Source organism: Lissotriton vulgaris, chromosome 7 (genome assembly GCF_964263255.1).
Source record: "Lissotriton vulgaris chromosome 7, aLisVul1.2, whole genome shotgun sequence".
NCBI classification, from domain to species: Eukaryota; Metazoa; Chordata; class Amphibia; order Caudata; family Salamandridae; genus Lissotriton; species Lissotriton vulgaris.
In genome coordinates, this window is record NC_141695.1 from 51,350,963 (window position 1) to 51,356,962 (window position 6,000).

Sequence of the window (6,000 nt, forward strand, 5' to 3'; positions counted from 1 at the left end):
AGCCTTCATAGGCTTGGTAGGGTCTTTCTTGCCAGTACTGCCTCGGCCACTCTCTCGGCCCGCTTCTACCACCATGTTCATGGGTGTACTCCTGGTGATCCCATGGCTCTTGGTTCCATGGTTCCCTGGGAGTTTGGTGCCAGGACCATGGCGGGGCGTTACGGTGCTGTCTCGCTGGGGGGTAGAAAAACGAGAGGTGACGGGCGTCAATCCCTCCCTTTTTTTCAAGAGATGGCCAAGAGCAGATATAATCCACTGCGGAGGGATCTCTGCATGTTACTATGATGCAGTCTCCGCGAATTGTTTTCGTGGTTTTTCCTACCCAGGTTACCCTACGGGCTGTAGAAATTCCTCCCGAAATGTGGGACTCTAAAGGCCTGTTAATACTTAGCCACTGCATGACCTTGTTCTTTAATGACCATGCAGTTTCGGGAGTGTCATCTGTTAACTCAGGTACACCTGTGAGAACTATAGTATAAGGGGTAGCTCCTGGGGGCAAATGAGCTGGACGCTTTTTTGGTGGTGGTTTGTTCATCTTGTTCCCTGGGGATGGCTGAGGGACTACTAGTTTTTGTGGCGGGGGAGCTTGCTCTATGCCAGATTGGACCTTGTTTGTATTATTGTTATTGGCCGTTATTCCTGGGGTATCTAAGGTAGCTGAGTCTGTGTTTTTCGGTTGATGGTTTGATACAACCGGGGTGTTACTTCGTTGTGGTTTGGGCGTTGGGGGTGGAGGGTTTTGATTTGTGGGGTTTTGGTGATGACTTTTGTGGGGTATATTGGTTGGATTTGAACAGTTGGCTGTTTTACGTGATTGCGCTTGGGTTTGCATTTTGGGTTGCTGCGGTGGATTTCGCTTGCCCTTTACTTCTATGCGCGTATTGGTGTCAAGGAGTGTTGCAGTGATGATATTCAGCTGAGCTTCTACATTTCTAATACTGAGTTGGATGGGTTTTAAGTGCTGGAAAAGGAGATCTTTTATTGTCGTCACAACTTGCGCCGTGACTTTACACGTTTTACAGGAGTTTTCAGGTACCTCGGATGAGGTTTTCATAAGTGGTAGAGTTGTTACGGGGGGAGGAAGTACATTTAGTTGGGTTGTGGAATGTACATGGGTTGAAACATGATCTAGGCAAGAGGCAGTAGTAGCAGTAATGCTAGATGGAATTATGTTACTTTGTTTAGGGGTAGCTCCTTCCCTTTCTTCTCTGGGGTAGAAGTTCGTATTTTCACTTATTTCCCCCTGGGTTTGGCAAATCGCCAGATCTGGAGTTGCTTCCAAGTCGTCTGTGTATTCCGAGGGGTCTGTCTCAGATTGTGTTACGGACAGATCCACTATTGATGGCACGGTATTTATATCTGGGGCTGGCAGAGTCACAGGAAGGGAACAATTTTGTGAATTGAGGTATATTGGAGAAGTGGCGTTTGCAATGGCGCCTAAGGAGGAACGTTTGGCATTTGCGATCGTGAGGTCTAATGACACTCTTTTCTCCATCAGGGCGATACTCTTGTTTATTACCTCATGGGTCCGTGATATAAAAAGATCAATGGGACCCGTGATTTGAGCGACCTCTTGTGCGTGCTTAGATTTAGTCTTTGTAGTGCTCCTGGTTTTCGGTGGCATACTGTTGCTATTTGCTACTACTATAGCAAAGATTTGAAAAGGGGGGAAGCCCGGTCCGGTCTCTACCGGTCACTAACGGGCAACAACGGGCCCGCCCTTGGCCCGGGCTTCGCCCCGGGCTTCGGCCCGCGCGCGTCCCGCGTGGCGCGTAGAGGGGCTTGCTTAAGTTGCTGAGCTTTGAAAGGGGGCGGGCACTGGGAGGGGGCGCGGCTCACTCGGGAAGAGGAAACAGCTGATGGATTTTAGCGCTGTTCCTCGCAGTCCCGGGGCCGCGCCTCTCACCTCCTCTGCGGCCTCGCGTTGGCTTCCTCCTCCCTCTTGGCAATGGTAAGTGGCGTTTTTCTGTTGCTACTCCTGTAGCGCTGGTCTGGAAACAGCTATGGCGGTGAAGCACAAAAACCTCAATGCGTAGTCAAATTATGTCAGTGGGCTTTTCCAGACTTATCAGACTGGGATTGGGACTCACAGCTTCAAAGAGCGCACAGATTACCACTAAATAATAGAAACAAAGAGAGCAAATTTCCCGGTCCTTTTCTGATTTATTTCAGGAATTTTTTACTTAGGCAAGCAGTATCTCTTAAAGCTAGGCCTAATTCCCCATTATAATAGAGAATGTTACTTTTTTGTCAGATCTGATCTGAGTAAGGTCACAATGGAAAAGCGCTGGAAGCTACGCCAGCTTATTGATCCCTTTAAATCTCTGGGGGGGGGGGCAGGAACCTGCACGTCTCAAAGTAATCAAAGGTGGCCATACATACTTTTTTACTGATGTTAAGGAAGCTGAGCTAGCAATTTCTAAATTTGGCTAAAGAATATTCATTTTGTGTCAAGCTATGCGGCTTATCCGAAAGGGGTTGACAGTGTGTATGAAATCTGGTTCTTCTGAATCATGCTAGGAGCTCCTAGTCAGGGAGGGCTTGTATTACATATTTTTTTTCTTTTCTTTTATCTTTTTTTTCGTTATATCCCTCTTTTGTCTATAGCTCTTAGACCAAAATAGAATAACATATGACTGATTAAAATCATCAGAGAAAATACTGTTTCTTTCCTCTCATTTTTCATGTATTTTTTCTTCACTTTTTTCCTGTTTTTTTTTAGTTAGTAGAGAGTTGCAGGGGACTCTGATGCTGCCTCTCTGTAAGGCTGCCCCAACAGCGGCAGTGGGAAATAGAAGGGGGCTTTCCCCTAAGGGACAAGTGGGTGGGGGTAGGATGGTTGGGGGTAGGTGTGGCTGTTCTTGGGAGGGTAAAAATGTTAAAAGTGACAACACCAGAATGAGAGATGTTGAAGATGATCAAAGGGAGGCGTTAATATGTATGTGCAGATCAGAAGAGGGCAATATACTAATGAAATGTATCAACTTAGATGTTTAGCCTGGAATGTTGCAGGCCTTAACAGTAATAATAAGAGGTGATTAGTCTACGAGGAGCTTTAAATGTATAACCCTCATTTAGTGTTACTAACAGACACTCATATTTGTTATAAAGATAGGAAGTTATTGGGGCAATTGGGTTACGAGATAATAGCTTGTTCAACATTAAATGCCTCTATTAGGGTTGCCATCCTGAAACAAAAAAATTTAAGATTAGAAGTCATCAAAACTGCTGTAGATAAGGGGGGTAGATGGGCAATCGCTCAAATAGACTTGGAAAATTGTAAATATGTATTTTGAGTTGTATATGGACCCAATATTGATGATTCTTTTATTTTCGATTGGTTAAATCTTGAATTGCTTGACTACGAGCTGGATACTACTAGGCAGGGGGCTTTCCAACGGATGCGTAAGACACAAGCCGCTATATTAGAATTAGGCCGCTTACATAATATAAAAGATGCTTGGCGAATTATACATCCTGACTTAGCAGGGTATACTTACTATTCTGCACCCCATAAATTATGCTCACGCATCGATATGGCTTGGGTATCTGATATGACCCTAGATTCCAGTACTATAGAGATTTGTCCAGGGGTCACTTCAGATCACAACCCGATTCTTCTTGCCTTTAATATCTCATCAAAGAAACAGGGACCAAGGTTATTTTTATTACCCAGGTATTTATTATTAGATTCAGTATTTATCTTACAACTCAAAGAACACATTAAAGAATTTATAGAAATTAATCTTAACTCTACTTTACCTATTTTTGTTTGGGATGCTTGTAAGGCCAGCGTAAGGGGATTTGCTCAACAGTTCATTTTGAGACAGAATTCGGAGCGTAGGAAAGAGATTAAAACTATGACGTCCAATATTTTGTCACTCGGAAACCATTTGGCTGAAGCTCTTCGACAAGGCCTACAAAATATCACCGAATTAGAACTTAAATTAGTGAGTCTTCGGTCGGCCACGAAACGCTCTCTCAGAGAGAAAAGTAGCGTCAAACTCCATAAATACCAACTTTATCAGTATGACAGTGGAGATAAAATAGGGAAGATCCTTGCATACAAAGTTGCTGACGATAAGGCCAATACATTAATCAAGTCAATTAAGGGACTTAACAATGTTACATATCATCAACCTGCACAGATAATGGAGCAATTTTTTAATTATTATAGTAATTTGCATACCCCTGAAAACTACCCTACTATTAACAGTATACACATGTACATTCATAATAACATGATAAATAATAGAGAAAAAGAATGAATGGGGCAACTGGCCGAGAATATCACCACCACAGAGCTTAGACTTGCAATTGCTTCTCTTCCCTCAGGCAAAGCTGCGGGGGAGGACATGCTTCCTATAGAACTGTACAAAATCTGTATGGACGAATTGCTCCATATTCTTTGTTTAGCAATTAACCCGATTTGCGAGGGTGGGGCTGAGTGATGATCCTTGCGGTACACCGCAGATGACTTCGGTGGCCTCGGATCGAAACGGTGGGGAGGCGGACTCTCCGTGTTCTTCCGGCGAGGAACGAGATGATCCATTCCAGTGCCTTCTCTTGGACACCTGTGTTGCTGAGGCGTTGGACTAGGGTGCGGTGGCAGACAGTGTCGAACACTGCGGAGAGGTCTAGGAGGATGAGGGCCGCTGTTTCCCCGTTGTCGAGCAGGTTTCTGATGTCGTCGGTGGCTGTGATGAAGGCGGTCTCGGTGCTGTGGTTGGCTCGGAAACCAGACTGCGAGGGGTCAAGGGATCCGTTCATCTCGAGGAAGGCGGCAAGCTGTCTGTTGACGGTCTTCTCGATGACTTTGGCAGGAAAAGGGAGGAGCGATATGGGGCGAAAGTTCTTGAGGTCGGTGGGGTCCGCTGTTGGTTTCTTCAGTAGGGCGTTGAGCTCGGCGTGCTTCCAGCTCTCCGGGAAGGTGGCGGTGTTGAATGAGATGTTGATGATGTCCCGGAGTTGGGGTGCGATGATGGAGTCGGCCTTGTTGAAGACGTGGTGGGGGTAGGGGTCGGTTGGAGATCCGGAGTGGATGGTGTTCATCGTGCGGGCTGTGTCTTCGGTGGTCACCGTGGTCCATTGGCGGAGGGTTGGGTGGGGGGCGTTGGTTCGACGGCAGGGTGCGTGGATGGTGCGCCGAAGCTGTTGTGGATGTCTGCGATCTTGCGGTGGAAGAACGAGGCGAGAGAGTCACAGAGGTCTTGTGAAGGAGTGATGTCATTGTTGCCGGTGCTGGGGTTGGAGAATTCCTTGACGATGCTGAAGAGTTCCTTGCTGTCGTGGGCGTTGTTGTCCAGTCGTTCCTTCAGTGTTTTCTTCTTGGTGGTGCGGATGAGCTGGTGGTGCTTGCGGGTGGCTTGTTTGTGGGTGGTCATGTTGTCTGTGGTCTGGTCGAGGAGCCAGGCTTTCTCGAGGGTGCGGCAGTTCTTCTTGGAGTCCTTGAGTTCATCGGTGAACCAGTTGGCTTTCTTGCTTCTGGGTCTACTGGGAGGGTTATTCAGTGGTGCGAGGTCGTCTGCGCAGGCAGTCATCCACTGTGTGAAGTTGCGGACTGCTTCGTTGGGGTCCGTTGTGCTGGCGGCGGGTTCTGGCTGAGGGAGGTGGTGAGCTGCTCGGTGGTGATCTTGCTCCAGCTCCTGTGAGGAGCCTGTTGTGGGTGGTGGTGGGTCGTTGTTCTTCTGAAGCTGAAGCTGAAGTGGACGCAGCTGTGGTCGGTCCAGTGAAGTCCGGTGGAGTGGCTGAAGGTGATGTGCTTGCTGGATGAGAAGACGGGGTCAAGCGTGTGGCCTGCGTAGTGAGTGGGGGTGTTGACCAGTTGCTTGAGGCCGAGGTTTGCGAGGTTGTCCAGCAGAGCGGCGGTGTTGCGGTCCTTGTTGTTCTCCAGGTGGAAGTTGAGGTCCCCTAGGAGGATGTAGTCCGCGGAGGGGAGGGCGTGCGGGCTGATGAAGTCCGTGATGTCTTTGCTGAATTGTGTGCGTGGTCCCGGGGGTC